The sequence below is a fragment of the Heterodontus francisci genome, chromosome 1 (genome assembly GCF_036365525.1).
Source record: "Heterodontus francisci isolate sHetFra1 chromosome 1, sHetFra1.hap1, whole genome shotgun sequence".
NCBI lineage: Eukaryota > Metazoa > Chordata > Chondrichthyes > Heterodontiformes > Heterodontidae > Heterodontus > Heterodontus francisci.
The window spans coordinates 249552383-249572904 of record NC_090371.1 but is presented as its reverse complement, the minus strand read 5'-3'; the positions used below and the strand labels follow the sequence as shown (position 1 = coordinate 249572904).

Sequence of the window (20522 nt, the reverse complement as noted above, 5' to 3'; positions counted from 1 at the left end):
CTCTTCATCCCATCATTAATTTATAGCTATATCTCACTTCCCATTTTTTAAATCTTTCATTCCAACTTTATTTTGTGTAATTCTTTTGCTGCCAGCTTTCCCTTGGTTCATTTCTGTGCAAAAAGAGGAAGGAAAACATCAATACAGCGACCGAAAGACATTAATAGAGACAGACTGAAATGGCAAAGCATTCTGAGACACCAGGGACATCCGACTATCAGGGGAAGGTGGAAGGCAAAAAAGTAGAAAAGAAAAAGAAACAAAACATGTAGATCACATATAAAAAAAAGAAAAGCAGAAGAGAATTAACAGAAAGAAAGCTCAAAGGGAAGGCATTTAAGAAAAAGGCACTTAAAGATAATACAACGGAGAAAGAAATAGCATATATGCTGTAAGAGTGGCCATGCTTTCCTTTCAGGAATCATAATGAAGTGTATCAGACAACAATACTGGAGCGGATCAGTAGCAGCTCTGCCTTTGCAGCACAGCAAGAAAACTCAAACATGAGTCTAAAACAAAAGAAACTGGAAACCTGTTGCAAGAACATTGCTTCCTGTTTAATGCCAAAAGGTTGCTACAAAGTTCACTTCCCAATGATCCTTAGTGTTTATCAGGCCAGATACTTTACAGAGCATGATTTTTTTTTTCACTTAGCTCCCTCAATTCAGAGATTGCTTTAAAAAAAAGTTCTTATTGTGTAAAATTTGGTAACTGGAACTGCTATTGGCATATCTCTGCATCTTCATTCATTACAAATTAATCCTCAAACCATGTCACTGGTAGAGAGCTTACAAATCTGAAATAATTTTAAAATTTCAGTTGGGCTGATGTAAGCCACATCAGAAAGATGAGGCATTCCTCTCAGTCACTTATGTAAAAACAAAGTTCAATCATTGGCATAATACTGGTAAATAAGTGGTCGCTGATATGCTTTAAACATATATTGAAACCACAATCCTTCCTTTCTCTGGGTCGCTTACACAACAGAGCTCCCACTGATACTCAAGAAGCAAAGCAGCAATATGCATACTTGCAGATGCAAGTGGCATCCTTCAGGCTCATTGGCAGATCTCTGGAAATAATTACTGAGCAATAAAAATGACATATCTTTTTTAAATCATTCCTATGCTGAATTTAGAATCAAGGTTTAGATCTCATAAGCAAGTACCAGTTTAATGCACATAGCCCTAGTTGGTATGTAAATTACTATTCAATGTGATAGTTAGAAAATAACATTTTATGAGATAGAAAAGAAAGCAGACAGAGCTTGATGGACTGTGCTTGCATCTGGACCTAAATTTTCACCAAAATGTAACCAAGATTTGATTCAATCATGATTACTAACTGGCTCCCAACCACAATTTCAGATTTAATTGTAGATGTTGTAAGTAGCCTTATTATAAGTTCCCTCACGTAAAAGAGGACCACTTGATATGATTGAGGATATTCTTACCAGATTGGCTGCACGCTGCCATGCTCTGAGTCATAGAAACATAAATAGGAGCAGGAGTAGGCAATTTGGCCCTTTGAGCCTGCTCCGCCATTCATTATGATCATGGCTGATCATCCAACTCAGTAGCCTGTTCCCAGTTTCCCCCCATATCCTTTGATCCCTTTCGCCCCAAGAGCTATATTAACTCCTTCTTGAAAACATACAATGTTTTTGGTCTCAACTACTTTCTATGGTAACGAATTCCACAGGCTCACCACTCTCTGGGTGAAGTCAACTGAGTCAAGTTTCTGTTTCTATTTTTCTGCTCATGAAGGTGATGGATATCAGTGCTAGGAATGAAATATTTAACATTTATATCTCCTAGAGTGAAAATCAAGCATTCTCAAGGTTAAGTACAACACAACCAAATGCAGGATAACATTTCTGTACTCTATCCCACACTCAGAAAACAGTCTTATTGCATAAGAGCAAAGTCTTTTCACTTCCAACACCAGCCCATCCTATGGTACTTCTGAGCAAGATTAGCCATCTATTACCAATAGTTTCAGTATCCCATCTGCCCTCTCAGCTGGCTGTAAAAGATCCCATAGCACTAGTTAAAGAAGGGCAAGTGCGTTCTCCCAGTGCTCTGGCTGGCATTTATCCTTCATTCATCATCAGTTAAAAAAAATGATCTGAGTCTTTTATCTCATTGCTGTTTTTTGGGATCTTACTATGTGCAAATTGGCTGTTTTATACTCCAACATTGGCAACATTTCAAAAGTGCTTTTTGGCTGTGAAGCACTTTAAGACATTCTGAAGTCATGAAACTCGGCATATAAATGCAAACGGTTCTGTTTTTAGATGACAATTGTAAACATATTTTTCTTTCAACATCAACAAAACAAACTTTCTCCCAGATTTTCTGAGTACGATCAAATAGCAAAAACATGTACTTCAACATAGCAGGAAATTGAGCATGGGCCGTAGTCCTTATACTTTGACTAGGCTTGTCACTTTATGCCAACCCAAAAGGAGACATCGTGCAAGATAGGGGAAAACTAAGTTCTGTAGTGCAAAATTCAAATCCATAGTGCACACGGGCCCTTAGAGGCCCAAAAAGGCATCTGCAGCACACACAATTCGGGTGTAAGTCCAGCGGATGCTATACTTGTGAGGGCATTACCTTGCACACAGTTAGCGTCCACCAGAAATATGCAGAGTAGGCAGACCATGAAAAAATGATTTGATGCAGCGCTGCTATTTTGGAGCTCAACACTCCAGCTAACAGCCTCTCTTAATCACGCATGGCTGAACACGTGTTCAGCAGCAGGAAGGACCCCTACCAGCCCTATTTAAAGGGATCATCAACTACTTTCAGATTTCTGCAGATTGATTTCTACTGGCTATCATTTCGATTCTACAAGTGTTTGGAGCTTCCTAGAGTTCTTTAAAGTTGCACAAGTCTACAGAAAGTCGTATGGCAGGTGCTGAAGGACTTCGCCCTGGCTTCAAGGCTTCTGCACAAACCAGTTGATCCCAGACATGGTGAAGTAGTAGATCTTCTCCTTGGAATACAACATGACTGGGAGAATGAACAGAGGCCACGCAAATCAGTGTAAACTGCTAGAAGGGGGAGGAGTAGGGGGTGGAGTAGAAGAGTTCTCAGAAAGAGGCCATAACCACTGAGGGTGTTCAGGGAAAAGTTCTCCTACCTGAACCTCAGTGAGGAACTTCTGTAAGGATATCCTCACTGAAATCTGCACCTGCTGTGGCCACAGCTGCAACCTCAGAGCAGAAAACATTGCTAATGGCTATGAAGGTGACCATGGCCATGAACTTTTATGCACCAGGCTTCTTGCAGGCTGGAGCTGGAGATATTTGCAATATATCTCACAGTTTGCCATCCACTGTTGCATAAGGTCGCTGAGTTTCTATATTCAGAAAGCTAACTACATTTCATTCTCTTTTGCAAGGGAGAAGCAGAAGTGAGCTTGTGGCTTTGTGAGGACTGCAGGCTTCACCATGCTGCAGGGTGCCATTGATTTCACACACATTGCGTTGCAGGTACCGCATAGCAACTCTTGAGATGTACCACAACTGGAGTGATTCCACTTCCTCAACATTTTGCTGTTGTGTGACTATATGCAGTGAACCATGTAAATCAATGTCTGGTATCTTAGCAGCAGTCATAATACCTTCATTCTGCAGCTGTTCCCTGGACCATCTGCATTTCAGCCAACACACCAAACCAAAGGGTTGCTACTGGGTGGCAAGGGCATTCCACTGACAATGTTGGGCGGGATTTCAAATCACAGGTCGGAACACCAACGTTGCAATGACTTCCGAGTCCAAGCCTGCACTGACACCGAGATGCGCACGCACATAGTTTTTAATCAGAAAGCGCTTAATCGGCCTGAAATTGCGTTTGCACCCAATAGCAGCAACAGACACAGGAAAGAAGTGGGGCTGAGACAGTGGGCCCGATTTAAAGGGCAGGGGCAGCCACTGCTGAGGCTGCGGTTCATTAAAAGAATGGAAGTACAACCTGACCAGAGGGCAGTGGGCAGGGAGGGCTCCCATGCCAGGGCAGCCCCCCAGTTTTGCTGACAACTCACTGGAGGTGCTACTGGAGGTGGTGACTGTGCACAGGAACATTCTCTTCCCTGCCAGTGTCATCAGAAAGCCCACAAGACTCACCAAGACGGCATGGCTGGAGGTGGAACACATGGTCATCAGCAAAGGAGTGGTGAGGAAGAATTGGGTGCAGTGCCCAAAATGCAATACCTTCTTAGGTCTGGCAAAGTGTGCCAAGAGAGACGCAGATGGTATGCTTCCTGGTAAGCAGTCACCAGAGCACAAAAGAGAGGGGCATCCTGAGGGAGCTTAGAGTTCTCCGCACCATGGAACAGGAGTGTGCCCAGGCGCCTTGTTGACCCATAAGCATCGATCAGAGCCCTAGCACTGCCGGTCAGGAGACTGGAGTGCAGACTGCAGTATCATCTGCGAATGAGAAGCTGCAAATGGTGAGGGAGGGAGGCATTGTCATAACTGCATTGTTCTTCACCTTGCAGACCAAAAGAGAGTTGAACGCTTGGGAAAATGAGAGGGAACACCTAGACGATGGGGTGCCCCAGCTCGCAGTACTGATGCGATTCAAGCAGCAGGCCTTTGATGTAGCCAGAGTGTCCAGCCACAGGGATGCTGGGGATGGAGAAGCAGGAGTCCGCTGTAAACAAGGTGAAAAGATCTCAACAACTCCATGTTTGGGGGACGCATGCCAATGCTCCCCGAATCATGTGTTATCAGTGCATAAGCTGTCATCTTTTTATTTTAAGCAACAGAAACATCTGTTGACTGTCCCGATCGCTCATCACCATCTTCTGTTATGTATTTCACAGAGCTAGCTTCAGGAATTCACACTCAGAGAACAAGTTCCCGAGGATCAGAGGAGGAAGAAGCCTCAGAGCCGGCACTGTCACATATTACCAGCGTACCCTCCACCAGCGCAGGCACTTGTACCTTGGGTGGGTCCTCACACATTATTAGAGAAGGTGGCACAGAGTAAAGCACATGCTACTTCAGAGCAGGAGAATGCCAGGGAGGCAGAGTCAGCTGTAGCCAGTACTCCCTCGGCAGGGTTGAAATGCATCGCCTCTGGAGTCACGAAACAGACGGCTCTACCTGGAGAACCATCATAAGATGTGTGCCCACATGTCGGTTACCTGAAGCTCTGCAAAGTCCATTCATCTCATGTGCTCCACAATGACTCAGTGCTTTGAGTGCGTGTGCTCTTCCCTTGACAGAGTGGCCAACCTCTTGGAGAGACACATGTGGCATCACTCAGAGTGAGTGCAGGAACAGTGTACTGATATGCACAGGATGCGTGCCAGACTCAGTACCATTGACCAGTAAGTGGTGCAAATGGCTCAGAGAAGCATGGAGTGGATGCCAGCTGCACTCCAGCTGATGGTCCCCTTTAGTAATCAAGGGCACATTAAAGGGCTGAGAAGGCGAAGAATAGTGATCAAGGGGCCCACCGCTCATGGGGCTCTGTCATCATCATCCTCCCCCATGACCCTACCAACAGACAAAGCAACTGTGGAGTCACACCCTGTGACAGAGACTGCCCCTGCAGCATTGCAGTGCAGCAGCCTTTGGAAGTACACCCCCAGTACCTCCATGACGAGGTCAGCCGCCAAGAGCATCTCAGTCTCAGACCGGCACAGGTGAGCAGCCTGCCTCCACCTCATTCTCAGCCACAGGGGGAACACCCTCAAAGGAATTTCTATTAACAGAGACGTTACCATGTTGGTAATGCCACTTTGTGGGTGTTTATGATGTAAATAATAGTTAACTGTTAAGCAGTAAAGTACTGGGAAAGTTGTTGCTAAGGCTGACTTGGGTGTTTCCCTTTCATGTTGGTGAAACAGGAGAATGGGAAGTGAGGATTAGCAGAGTGATGGCATGTGTTGGTGTAGATTTTGTTAGGTGCAGACTCTGGAGTCTTCCTGCCCCTCCTTCCTCACCCCTGCGCCCTTGCTGCCCTGGGGTCTGCCTCTGCTCTGGCAGATGCTACTCCTCATCGCTGGTTGGACAAAGCTTGGAGAAGCTGGATCCATTTTCTTTTATGCCTTTCCTTCATTGGCATTGGACTGTGGAGTCAGCCTGAAGCACCGCTCCCTCCCACCCCAGCAATGGCTTGCATCACAGGTTGCTAAAGGATGTGGGGGTTGAGGTAGTGGAAGGGCTTGCTATAATCCTCTAATAGTCCTTAGATACTGGGGAGTTGCCAGTATAGACAACCGAACAGTTACTAAGTTGGCTGTCTGGATATTTCAAAAATGTACACTGGAAACTAAAATTTTATTTTAAAAAATGCAACTCAGTTCTTTCCACTTATTTTGCAACTTGAGGCTTGCAGACGTAAGTCATCAAGATTAATCATGTTTTTAGGAAATGTTTAAAGCAAACTTTAGGGAGGATAAGTCCTCAATCGGGATTCACAGTGTGCGATTGTCACACTCCCATTCAATAGGATGCTAATTTGGCGCTGCCTGCTCATTACTATGATTGCCCTAACCATGCTGTTGAGCAGCTGCATCCCTCATCAGGGGGCCCAAAAGCGTGAGAGGCTAACGCGAGTTAAAGCTAGTTTGCATTACTTAAAGCTAGGCTGTGCATCTTAAAGGGAAGGTGGATTGTGACTGCAGCAGGTGGTGGAAGTCCTTGTACAAGTCCCTCTGATGTCGATAAAAGATTGAACAATGGCACAAAAATAAGAAAAGCATGCTTCAGTGCTCTACTGGTGGCCCTGGTGTAGGAGGTGCAATGGGTCCTTTCTGACAAAAGAAAGCAGGGTGTGCTCCATAGAGCTCCTGCCTATCGCCTGGTTGGAGGACAGACTGTTAGACCGCAGTGACACCCTCTACCCTTAAAATACTGTAATCCAGTCATGATGGTTACAGACTAAGCTTGCATGGGAGCAGGCTGACTTTGCCTGACAGCGTCTGAGCTTCCACCACAGCACTCAGATGTTGGGTGACTTCTGTTTGTGCTGCAACAGGAACTAAGACGTAGGCTATCAGATGCTGCATCATAGTTGGGTCCAGAAGTGTGCTCATGGTGTGGTCCACCACTTCCATTCTAGAAAGGTTGGCCTTCAAGCTCTGATCAAAGTTGGTGTCTGACTCCTCCTTGTTTCTTGATATTGCACGCAGACCTTCTGGAAGGCCTGCCAGGGCATCAAGTGTTTCATTGTGCATACCGTTCAGGCCTCTTCTGTAGCCCACCCCATTGCACCTCCTGCACCAAGGCCTCCAGTACAGCACTGAAGAACCTTGAAGCAAGCTTTTCCTATTTGTGCCATTGTTTAATCTTTTTCGACATCAGAGGGACTTGTGCAAGGACTTCCACCACCTGCTCCAGCCACAATCTACCTCCCCTTTAAGACGCACAGCCTGGCTTTAAGTAATGCAAACTAGCTTTGACTCGCATTCGCCTCTCATACTTTTGGGCCCCTGATGAGGGATGAAGCCGCTCAACAGCGTGGTTAGGGCTGGATGCCTGCCTCAATCATGGTAATGAGCAGGCAGTGCCAAATTGGCATCCCATTGAACGGCAGTGTGATAATCGCACACTGTGAACCCCATTTGAGGGCTGTTCAACTTATCCTCCCTGAAGTTTGCTTTGAACATTTCCTAAAAACATTATTAATCTTGCTAACTTACGTCTCCACGCCTCAAGATGCAAAATAAGTGGAAAGAATTGAGTTGCATTTTTTAAAATAAAATTTTAGTGTCCAGTGTACATTTTTGAAATATCCAGACAGCCAGCTTAGTAACTTCAGTAACTGGGCTGCCCAGGCAATCTACTTTAATTCCCTGCCATATTGAACAAGCAAGCTATTGCTATATAAGTAATAAGCTGGGAATTTCCTTGGAGCTGCTCCCGCTCCACTGCCATCACTTTGCTGAAAACCTCATTTACCTATGTAAAAGAGATTTCTGTCGCATTGCCAATGAAATTATGCTGGAGCAGCAGGAGCAGCTCCAAGAAAATTCCCAGCCATGAAATACAGTGGTGTCATTATCATCATGGTATCATAATGCTAATTATCTGAAGATGGCCGTGCCTAACATACTCACAAGTATCTTTTAACAAAAGATGTGCCAATCATATATTTAAGTTTACACTGCTGTCTTTAATTTTTATATAAATAATTTCCATATGTCATTCTAAAATGTCAGCCTTGGTTGATGGTGCCAGCACTGGCTCAGTGGAAGCATGCTCCCTTGGAGTCAGAAGATTGTGGGTTCAAGTCCCACGCCAAAGACTTAAGCACATAATCTAGGCTGACACTTCAGTGCTGTACTGAGGGAGTACCGCACAGTTGGAAGTGCGGTCTCTCAGATGAGACATTAAATGAAGACCCTATTTGCCCTTTCAGGTGGATGTAAAAGATCCCCTGGCAGGGGCATTTTCCTGGTGTCTTGGCCAACATTTATCCGTCAACCAATACTAAAAATCAAGATAATATGGGTCATTTATTTCATTGCTGTTTGTGAGACCTTGCTGTATTTACATATATTACAAGTTATAACAATTATCACTTCAAAATACTTATACAAAAACAAACTAGTGCAGATGCTGGAAATCTGAAACAAAAACAGAAATTCCATCATTTTCTGGTTTTGTTTCAAATTACTTATTTGGCTGCGATGTGCCTTTAATATTTTCTGGCGTGTGTGGGCGATTTATTTAAACGCACGACCCCTTTAAATTTTCTTGTGCACCGCGCATGTGAGGTAAAGTGACCAACTTGTGCATGACCTACGTGGGGACTCCCGTATGGACTGGATGTTGCGTGGGCGCGCAGCTTAGAGGGAACATTGTTTAGGAGGAAATGTACTATAGTTGTGAAATGTGCTATGTAAAAGCAAATTCTTTCGCTGAATAAGGAAAGAAACATGAAACAAATTATCTCCTTGGTGGTTGCAAATTCTAATCTCTTTGATATAGGCTTTGGACTAAAACTTCATTTCCCCTCTTTTTTAGCAAAAAAATTGCAATTTGCGACCTGCCCAAGCCAGTTCTGTTGGAGGTGGGCAGCGCACACATTTGGTGCTCCCACCTTATTGCCATGATTGTATTGTGGCGCTCAGTGGGTTCCTCATCGCTGGCTTCCTCTTCACACTGCCAGCTGCCTCTGTGCTCAGCAGGGGGCTGATCAGCGTAGTGCTGAGAGCATGTGATGCAGCCAGTCTGCTCTTCTTAAAGGTAGGTTACACCTCTTAAAGGGAAGCGGTACTGAATAATGTTGCTGGAATTTGAAACATGAAAAATGGCACACCAGGATAGAGAGGTGAACAAGACAACAGCACCATGGTTCCACAGGCGGCCAGAAGGCCCTCAAGGAGAACCCTCAGAAGGCAGTGGGAGCATGGGGCCAGGGAGGAAAACTCCAGTGTCTGCACCAGTGGATCTGGCAGCAGTGCCACAAGAGGCTAATGACCTCACGTGGGTGGTCAAGGTCAGTGAATGCATCGTCACATGACATCTGCTACCCACCACATCACCAATCACTCATGCTACAAAATGCACCACACAATCATTACTCACCCATCTGCAGTCCCTGGCATTCAGCACTCAAGCCGAACATCCAGACACTCCACCTCACCCTCACACACCTACCAATGCTACCAGCCTCATACCCACCTCTTACTACCTCCATAGACATTTCAGTTACAGCAGGCACATCATTCACACACAGTGCTGCACAATTACTTGCATTCTTCCCTCTCTCTTGCACACAATAGAAGGGAGCAGAGCAGAACCAGCGAGGGATACCTGCATTTCCTGAGTTCGACAGAGGAGATGGCTCTCAGCATCATGGGGCTGACCGTGACAGGACCTGTGTCATCCAGCATCACTGATAACATTGAAGATGACAGTATGTTCCTGTCTTGTGCCCCTTCTCAACTCCCAGTTCATCCTCATCCTGAGATCTGGCATGATGAGCGAGCTGGTGTGACCATGGGCTTCTTGCTTCCCACCCCACACCTTTCCCTCAGCCTTCCCCTTCTGAGTTCCTGCTTTCACACACCCAAGAACTGCCAACTGTCCAGCCACTACAACCCAAGGAAGAGAGAGAAAGCAATTGCAAAGCAATAATAAAGAAGCTCCATCACTTGATCAGATACTCGCAGCCACCAGCTCAAATACTGGCACTGCATGTACCTTGGAGGCAAGTAAAGAGTTGGGATCAGCTTGTGGTGAATGGGCTGCAGCAAGGACAGGAGGAAAGGATGATTCATTTGCCAGCTCACTGAAAGGTGAGTCGCAGACCAGTTCTGCTGCAGAGGGCTCGGATGAGGACATTGATGAGCTGGCATGCACAAGAATGCTGGTGGGCATTCATACTGAGATGATGGTGCATTGCCTGGTCTGCCAGGCTTCCTCCTGTCACTGTCAAGGAGCATAGAGGAGTCTGGCTCCAAGTTGGCTGAGCTGGCTCTCTCTGCAGCTTCTGCACTGTCGTGCTACAGACCCAGAGGCACTGCCACTGCTGCCCCAATACCTATTGCCGTTCACCTAATCCTTTGCCCTTCCTGTGAGGATGCATGAAACACTCTCCGACAAATACAGGATCTCACAATATCACAACACTCCAGACTACTTTCAGATACTCTGCAATAGCAGAAGCTTTTATAAATTACCTTACCTGTGTGTTGGTTGCCTGGCCCTTTAAAAACTAGTGTAGAGTCCATCTTGCAGCTTAGCACTTGTTGTTTGCATAGTGACAGGTGAATTTGTGGCCCAAATTAGGTATCCTGGCCTTGCATTAGCCAGTAACGCTCTGTGACTTCAGGATAGTGCTCCTTCACAGGCTTCCGGCACATGCTGGGGACATTTGCACGGGTGCCTTTCTCAAGAGGGCACACTGCGCGAGCCACATTGGAAACGGTTGGAAGTGCAACAGGCCCTAGCAAAACAGCACTAGGCCTCTCTAGCGCCACTTCAAGCAGTGCTACAGAGATTAAGTTCTTGCCCATTATGTGTTATATAATTAGAAACGGCTCGATGGAAATCAGGATTTGGCATTAATCTGGACTTGCACATCAAATTCAGTATTAGAGGTTGTTCACAAAGCCAAATTTAAACCCAAATATCCAAATATTCACATCATGTCACACAAATTAAATAACACAGATTCGTAACCATGGCTTGAGCATAGATGAAACTTACTTGTTGACTAAAAGGCTGATTCTTATGGAATAAAGGGCTAATTCTCTCACCAAATACTCGCACTGAGAAGCAGCTTTCACAGAGAGTGCTTGTTGGGTAATTGTAGATCAACAGCCCATGACTTTTTGTCCATTTAAATTACTGGACAGAAAACCGAGGGATATGAGTTGCTGATTTCCCAAACAGTGGGCCCTGTAAGCATGAGATTGCCTGATCAGGGACTGGGACTGAAGTGGATGGTATAATGCTTAAATGTGTTACTGGACAGAGAATGGATTTAGAAAGTCAGATGAGAAGGTTTGTTGGGTCTAACAATTTTTTCCGATTCCTAAAAATTCTTTTATCTTCTACTACGTACTAATGTTCAAGGAATGTGACTTCCTTCATACACATACACCAGACCACCAGCTGACATGTAATAGTAAAGATTTTGCTTTTCTCAATTTGGGAAAACGGAAATAAAATATGGCAGCAAACTTTGTTACTGTGGCACTAGCCACTGATCATATTTTTTCACTGAGCTGTAATGCACAGAAACTTACTGTGAATAATGCAACATGGTGGCATGTGTGCGCCGTGGGATATTTTGCACCAATACACAATATTAGTTAATTACTTTAATAGGATTGGCCAACATTATAATGCATAGTGCCTTAGTTTTGGAAATGAATTGAATTCTAACCTCACCCCAATATATTGATGGATATTTTCTTCATTTTTTAAAGACAAATGTCCTGTTTATCCATACCATTAAGCTGATGGCTACAAAAGCTGCTTGAATCATCTTTTGAGTGAGACAGTGAGCCATTCTGTAATGACTTGGCCATGCTATTATGATCATGATGTTTAGGCTAATCATGATTTTCAAGTGCAGGCGTCTCCTATGTTGGGATAGCAACACTAATCCAAAACAAAGCAAAGATTAAAATGAAAAGAAAAATAAACAAAAACAGATGGAAATCTGTCCAGCTGGGGTAATGTGCCACACTAGAGGGGTCTATATTGATCTTATTTGTACAGTATTAGTTTGATATGAAAATTGCACAGGCCTGCGAAAAGGACTCTGTTCCTTGAATGAATGCTTCAAATGTTTTGAGTTCAGTCAGGATGACAACTTGCAGCTGCTGGTTACTTGCGTTGGTCTGAATCAGATACAACAATTCAATCCATCTGAGATTCATCAGACCAATAGAGGTCTGAAAAGTCCAACCTAACAGTGCTAAACTATTCAAAACTAAACATTCTGATAAACTACAGGCAAATAAGAGAAAAGCTTGAATTGATTATTTCGACTGGTTAAACAGAGGGTGAGATCTAGGAGTGATTAACCATGAAAGTGAGTGACAATGTGGCTAGGGCTTAAAATCTTTGTGTTTCCTTCAGGGGAAACAAGGCAGGCAGCAGCCACATTCAGATAACAGCCGAGGACATCAGATAACAAATTGGAATAGCTGAAGTTGTTAATTTAACAACAATTTTTGTGGCATGATCTGGAGCATCAAGCTCAAGATTGAGTACAACATTTGAAAGTACCATATATTGTATTGCAAAAAGATTTTTAAATCAGTTCAAAATTGCTACTTTGATTTAAAATTTTTCATGGGATAGTCATTCTTTTAAAATTAGTTTAAACCTCCCTTGCTGCAACACAGAATGCCAGTGGCAGAAAGTTACAAAGAGATCACTGACATTCTGATATCTCATGGTTTGTAATCAGAATTTTCTGCCTTGTAAACTAGAAATTCCTGACAACGCAGGACCTTTTCCCAAAGTTATGTTCTGATTACATTTCATTTTCCTTTCACTGACCTGTGATTACAAAAAGGAATGTCGGTTATTTCCATATCTTTGAAGTTACATGGTTTTCAGTGCTTTTCTAACGATCCACTTAGAAACGTTTATGATCTGTCAAATGCAAAGATTAACTGACTTCATAAGCATTCTTGTAACTATTATGAATGAAAACTATAATCCTAGAAATATGCTGAGGAGTCCAGTACTGCTATGGATAGGAAGTTCCCAGCTCTGTCACTTCATTAATTTATGGCTTTTTACAAACAATGTCTGACACTCATTATCTCACACCAATCCACAGCTGCATCTATTTTAAGTGACAACCCCCTGAGTTGTGGGGCAGTGCCCTTTGTGAGTAAACACATCTATAGGACATGAACTCTGGCTTCTTTAATTGTAGGTCCGATCCCTGGTGATAACTAGCAAATGGTACTCTTTTTGATATAATTTAAGGAAAATGCAGCATCAACTCACTATATCAAAGGTTAATAATTTGGTGGAAAGAACTCAGTTTACGGGTCAATATCAATAATCAAGATTACAAATATTGATGATTTTCTCCTTTATTTAGTGTCCTGTCAATTCTACTGGCAGACCACCATGCTAGATTTGTGTGAACGCTATCACAGCTGCTTTCCACTTCCCTTTCAAATCTTTCAAAAGAGCGACTCAATGGCGAGACAGCTTTTATTATCCCACTTTAGGTTTGCTGGATACACAGCAGAGACCGCTTGCTATACATTGCTGACAGCAGAGAAAACAAGTTCAAAACAGCAGGACTACTGCTTTAAGGACACTGTTCTGCCAATCAAGGGCCGCAGCTGCAACATGTGTGATTCTCTGCAAGTTTAAAAACAGGGTCTAAAGACTTTACAAGGTCTTCTCAGACTTGTGTTTCTGGGTGAATCAACAGTTCAGACCTAGTGACCAAGAAATAAAATATTTTTTTTTAAATTCAAGAGAAATTGTATTTCTCTGAAATGTTATCCAGTCCTAACTATTATACAGGGAGATACTGGTAAACTTTGCAGTTGGTTACATGCTTGGAAAATGGCTGATCATTGGCAGCCAGGACCAAACACCTTGGTGTTTCCCTACAGTGATATTACGAATTCAAGTCCCGGTAATATCATGGATGGCAACTTTTGCCTGTGGCACATTGTTCTCATTCATGAGGTTATTACAGAAGAATTCTCTGCTAAAAACCACTTCACAGTCTGGCTTTATTAGCCCTTATAATCTTATGAGCCAAATGATCACCGAAATTTTCCCTGTTCTCCCAGAACAGAAACAATCCTGATTATAATATGGGTGGCACAGTGGCGCAGCGGTTAGCACTGCAGCCTCACAGCTCCAGCGACCCGCATTCAGTTCTGGGTACTGCCTGTGCAGAGTTTGCAAGTTCTCCCTGTGACCGCGTGGGTTTCCTTTGGGTGCTCCGGTTTCCTCCCACATGCCAAAGACTTATGGGTTGATAGGTAAATTGGCCATTGCAAAAAAAAAAATTGACCCTAGTGTAGGTAGGTGGTAGGAGAATTGAGAGGATGTGAGAGGGAAAATGGCATTAACGTAGGATTAGTATAAATGGGGGGTGATGGTCGGCACAGACTCGGTGGGCCGAAGCGCCTGTTTTGGTGCTGTATCCCTCTATGACTACAAGATCTATAATGTCATAACTGATACCACCTCAAAATCTTAGATTAATATTTAAGTGGGCTAGCAGCACCAACAACATACACACTTAGCTATTTTGTAAATTTATGCTGCATCAAGTACTGCCATTCCATTTTCCTCTGATTAAATAAGTACAGATTTCCACTCTGTTATGTGTAACCAAATCACAAACATAATCTTTATGAAGGGGTTTATGATATTGTTACATATTGCGCAAAGGAAATATTTCCCCGATGTCTGGCAGAAGGAAGCAGAATGACAATAGGCTTTCACTCTTCCATTTTCTTTCTATATGACTTATTTTGTCTGTGTCCTTGGTTCACTGTTGGAAAAATTATTAACATTCCAGCTAATTACACCACTGTGTCATTATTCCATACAACAATATCATTGCTCTATGTGAAGTTAGGTTATTCATTCAAGTTCATTAAGGCATACAGGTATGGATCTAAGCAAAATAATAGGAAATTCCTACACTAGATAAAAAGTCCAGTGTTTCAAATTGGCAAAGTAATGCAGATGCTGGAGTTTTGAGGCTGTATTTATGAACTGATGTTTGTTCTCAGTCTTTTGCATGCTTGTTCCTGAGTAGGAGAGAGGGAAAAAGTGAAAGAAAATGTAATGCATTTCTGTGAAATAAATGGAAAAAAATGTTTATTAATGCCTGAAAGCAGAAATCTGCAGACACAAGAATTATTCTGCATTCTCAGAGCATTTAACAGCGTAAGCAGAAATATCTGTGGTGGGAAATGACAACATTTATAGAGACATTTTTTACAAGGTTGTATGGGAACCTGATCAGCAGCAGTGTAAAACTATTACAAGAACACCAAGCTGGGGTGATAAAATGGTATCTCCAGCTGGCAATAAATTACCTCATTGTTCCAGCCGGTTCCACATCTTAAGGAAGCTACTGAAGTTCTCTTCTATACAAATTTGGCACTTACAGTCAATGTAAAAAAAAAACTCGCAATCCATAGACTGTCCTTAGGTCATTTTTACATATTCAGTTGGCTAGACAGCTAGTGTATGATGCAGAAAGATGTCAACAGCGCGGGTTCAATCCCCGTACCAGCTTTGGTAGTTCATGGAGGTCTGCCTCCTCGTCTTGCCCCACGCTTAAGGAGTGGTGACCATCAAGCTATACATCACCAATTGTCACTCTAATGGGGAGAGATGCCTATGGTCCTTTGGGACTATGGCTAGAGCACATATGCTCTGGCTCTTCAAAAATCAAAAATTAATCTTTGGACTTAAAGGCTATTTAATTATTTCTGAATTTCTTATCACAAGCACTAATGAGCTATGGTTTGATCAATCAAAATGCTACTCCAACATTGAAAGAGTAATCTTGAGAGGCTTTAGCCCATGCTCCTGTCTAACAAGGTTGGCCTCTCAAAATTAATCCTTAATTGTTCCATTGTTACATCAGTTTCTATTTTTAAGGATGAATGTAATTTCATGAGTCTAAATCTTATAGGAGGATTGGCAGTTTTGATAAAAAGTACGAGTAGTGAGGGCAGCACATTGCACTTCATTGCGATGCCAGTGCATCGTGTTTGAACTTATTATTTTCCATGCAGCAAATTCCTAATCTCATCCATGTTATCACAAGCAGGTGACAAATGGAAACCTGGCATTTTTTTCCACAGGACAGGAAAAAATATGGGAGAGCAACTCTAGAACACTCTTGTGCACTTTCCCGTGGCCAGTTTTCTTTTTTATTCATTCATGGGATGTGGGCGTCACTGGCCAGGCCAGCATTTATTGCCCATCCCTAATTGCCCTTGAGAAGGTGGTGGTGAGCTGCCTTCTTGAACCGCTGCAGTCCATGTGAGGTAGGTACACCCACAGTGCTGTTAGGAAGGGAGTTCCAGGATTTTGACCCAGCGACAGTGAAGGAACGGCGATATAGTTCCAAGTCAGGATGGTGTGTGACTTGGATGGGAATTTGCAGGTGGTGATGTTCCCATGCATCTGCTGCACTTGTCCTTCTAGTTGGTAGAGGTCGCGGGTTTGGAAGGTGCTGTCGAAGGAGTCTTGGTGCGTTGCTGCAGTGCATCTTGTAGATGGTACACACTGCTGCCACTGTGCGACGGTGGTGGAGGGAGTGAATGTTTGTGGATGGCGTGCCAATCAAGCGGGCTGCTTTGTCCTGGATGGTGTCGAGCTTCTTGAGTGTTGTTGGAGCTGCACGCATCCAGGCAAGTGGAGAGTATTCCATCACACTCCTGACTTGTGCCTTGTAGATGGTGGACAGGCTTTGGGGAGTCAGGAGGTGAGTTACTCGCCGCAGGATTCCTAGCCTCTGACCTGCTCTTGGAGCCACCGTATTTATATGACTACTCCAGTTCAGTTTCTGGTCAATGGTAGCCCCTAGGATGTTGATAGTGGGGGATTCAGTGATGGTAATGCCATTGAATGTTAAGGGGAGATGGTTAGATTCTCTCTTGTTGGAGATGGTCTTTGCCTGGCACTTGTGTGGCGCAAATGTTACTTGCCACTTATCAGCCCAAGCCTGGATATTGTCCAAGTCTTGCTGCATTTCTGCACGGACTGCTTCAGTATTTGAGGAGTTGCGAATGGTGCGGAACATTGTGCAATCATCAGCGAACATCCCCACTTCTGACCTTATGATTGAAGGAAAGTCATTGATGAAGCAGCTGAAGATGGTTGGGACTAGGACACTACCCTGAGGAACTCCTGCAGTGATGCCCTGGTGCTCAGATGATCGACCTCCAACAACCACAGCCATCTTCCTTTGCGCTAGGTATGACTCCAACCAGCAGAGAGTTTTCTCCCTGATTCCCATTGACTCCAGTTTTGCTGGGGCTCCTTGATGCCATACTGATGATTTTGAGAGTAGACTGATGGGGCAGTAACTGGCCGGGTTGGACTTGTCCTGTTTTATGTGTACAGGACATACCTGGGCAATTTTCAACATTGCAGGGTAGATGCCAGTGTTGTAGTTGCAGAGTGGTACTAACAAACAACAGGCAATCATGTGATCTGCCTAACATACATGAAGGGCTGGATTTTACAGACCCCGATGTCAGGTTTCGTGGTGGAGGGGGCCGGAAAATGCCTGTGGGAGAGGGCCACCATGCACCCGATGCCAGGAGGGCCTAGCCCGATATGGCGGCACCCACCACCCCCCCCCCAACCCGCCCCTGCCGCTCGGCGATGAGACCCCCATTTGCATATTCAAATAAATGTAAATGAGTGCAACGCTCCGATCTTCAGCCTGGTGGCCGGCAGTCCCGCGCCTTTGGATCCCCATCAGGGGAAAACGAGGCGGAAAACTTGTGGGGAGGAGGTAAGTTTCTCAGTGCAGGAGGGGGGGAATGGGGTCAAATTAACATCATTGGTGTAGAGGATGGTGGAAAGGGTTTTCAGGTTGACATTTATGCACTTTGGGAGGGGGAAGATCAGGTGGACAAGGTGTTTTGGGGGGAAAGGGCAAGTAATTAATTCAATTGTTATTGGGGGTGGAAGAGGGGCAAAAAATGTCTTTATTTTTATTTCCTTGCGCTTTAAATATTTAAAATTAACAGTAATCAAAGCCCTTTAAAAATGGCGTCAGCGTGTCTGCGTGGGTTTCCTCCGGGTGCTCCGGTTTCCTCCCACAGCCAAAAGACTTGCAGGTTGATAGGTAAATTGGCCATTATAAATTGCCAGTAGTATAGGTAGGTGGTAGGGGAATATAGGGACAGGTGAGGATGTGATAGGAATATGGGATTAGTGTAGGATTAGTATAAATGGGTGGTTAATGGTCGGCACAGACTTGGTGGGCCGAAGGGCCTGTTTCAGTGCTGTATCTCTAAATAAAATAAAATAAATTTAAAAATATATAACTTAAAAGTAGAGAGGAGTGCTTTTTTTTGTTTTTGATTGCCCAGAGTAAATTGTTCAGATTTACTGCCGTGCCAAGAGTTCGTTGCCACATCATTCTGACTATGGAGAGTAAATTCTCAAAATAATATGCAGAAGTAATAAAAGAAAGTCTGCAGTCACTCATGATCTATTTCATATAATCTTTCAAAAATCAGAGTCACTGCTCAAAAATGAGGGCAGCCACAGTTCTGAAGAAGCTGACTACATCAAAAATGATTCATGATAACATCCAAAGACTTTCTCCAACAAACCAAGTTTAAGGAGGGCTCTCATTACCACAGTAAAGCCCCATTTTTGCTGCAGCTGCAAATTTACATCATATGTGACTATGCAGCTGACGCATGAAATTCCCTGGTAGAAAGGCCAAGAAGCAACAAAAAAAAACTACCTCTATATCTATGGACATTTTGCAGTATTTTTTGGTTTAAAATGCTGTTTTTAATTTTATTTCTCTCTCTTTCATCATTCCTTAACAAAGCGGGTTGGCAAGTGTGTCGGCCTCTCCCAATACCAGTCTGTTACTGGTTGCTGGGATTTGTGTGCCAACATCCGAACTGACTCACCCTTCCTTCCCTAAACTCTACCAGCCAAGCAGCTGGCCTGGAAACTGACTGCGTGGTTAACCGGGTTAGTAAATGTCAACTCCACGTCATACAGCTTTGGTACAAGACATCGCGACACCGCTGACACGTCCCCGTCTTCATGTCAGTTTGTTGATCTTAGCCAGAGTAATCCATGCCAGCCCTCAGAAATCAATCAAAATGTTCCACTAGGTAACAGGCAGTAAAGCTCACTGACAGCAATGCTTTGAAACATGTGACAGCATCAAAGGGTGCAGACCTAGTGCAAATTGTATTCTCTCCAAATTTGCCGTGACGCAAAGATAGGCAGCATTGTAAGCATTGTTGACTGAAGCATAAAATTACAAAGAGATATTGACACATTAACGAATGGACAAAAGTATGGCAAATGGATTTCTATGTAGGCAAATGTGAGTCATCCACTTTGGACCTCAAAAGAATAGAATAGGGTACATTCTAAATGGCGAAAAGCTAGAAATAGTGGAGGTCCAGGTACACAGATCACTAAAATGTCATGGATGGGTCCCGAAAATAATCAAAAATTGTAATGGAATGCTGTACTTTATATCAAGAGGATGAGAATACAAGAGGCTAGAAGTCATGCTACACACCAGGAGCACTGCGAGCAGTTCTGGGCACCACATCTTGGAATGATATACTGTCCTTGGAGGGAGTGCAGCAGAGATGTACCAGAATGATACCTGGTCTCCAAGGGTTACATTATGAGGAGAAATTATATAAACTAGGGTTATACTTCCTGGAATTTAGAAGGTTAAGAGGTGATCTGATCGAATCTTCCAGATAGGGTAGAAAGAGAGAAACTATTTTCACTGGTTGGGGAGTCTAGGACTAGGGGGCATAGTGTAAAAATTAGAGCCAGACCTTTCTGGAGTGAAATTAGGAAACACTTCCACACACAAAGTGGGGTAGAAGTTTGAAACTCTCTTACACAAACAGCAATTGAAGCGAGATCAATTGTAAATTTAAGTCTGAGATTGATAGATCTTTGCTTTCTGAAGGTATAAAGCGATATGAGGCGATATGGAGTTAGATCACAGATCAGCAATAATTTCATTGAATGATGGAACAGGCGTGAGAGGCTAAATGGCCTAATCCTGTTCCTATGTACAGTGTAAAAATTATAAATCTATGAAGAGAGTCAAATCAATCTGAACAGAAATAATGCACTTTGAAACATAAATATGATATAAATCACAATGGAATTCTGTAAAAAGGATCCTTAAAGTCAATGTCACTCATGTTTTTAATTTTGAAAACTGCTCTGCAGCACATGCAAAATAGTTTCATCATCACAACAAAATTCAGACGAACAGCACAAACCAAAGTCAAAGACCACAAAGAGTTTTCCCTTCTCCAACAGTTAAGGAGAACTGGTTAGG

At 43.5% G+C, this 20522-nt stretch overlaps 1 protein-coding gene across 1 annotated transcript in view; it reads right to left on the bottom strand.

Annotated features, from left to right (window-relative positions):
* Nucleotides 1–20522, bottom strand: part of fat4 (FAT atypical cadherin 4) — a 458079-nt gene that overhangs the window by 345880 nt on the left and 91677 nt on the right. The window lies entirely within an intron of this gene.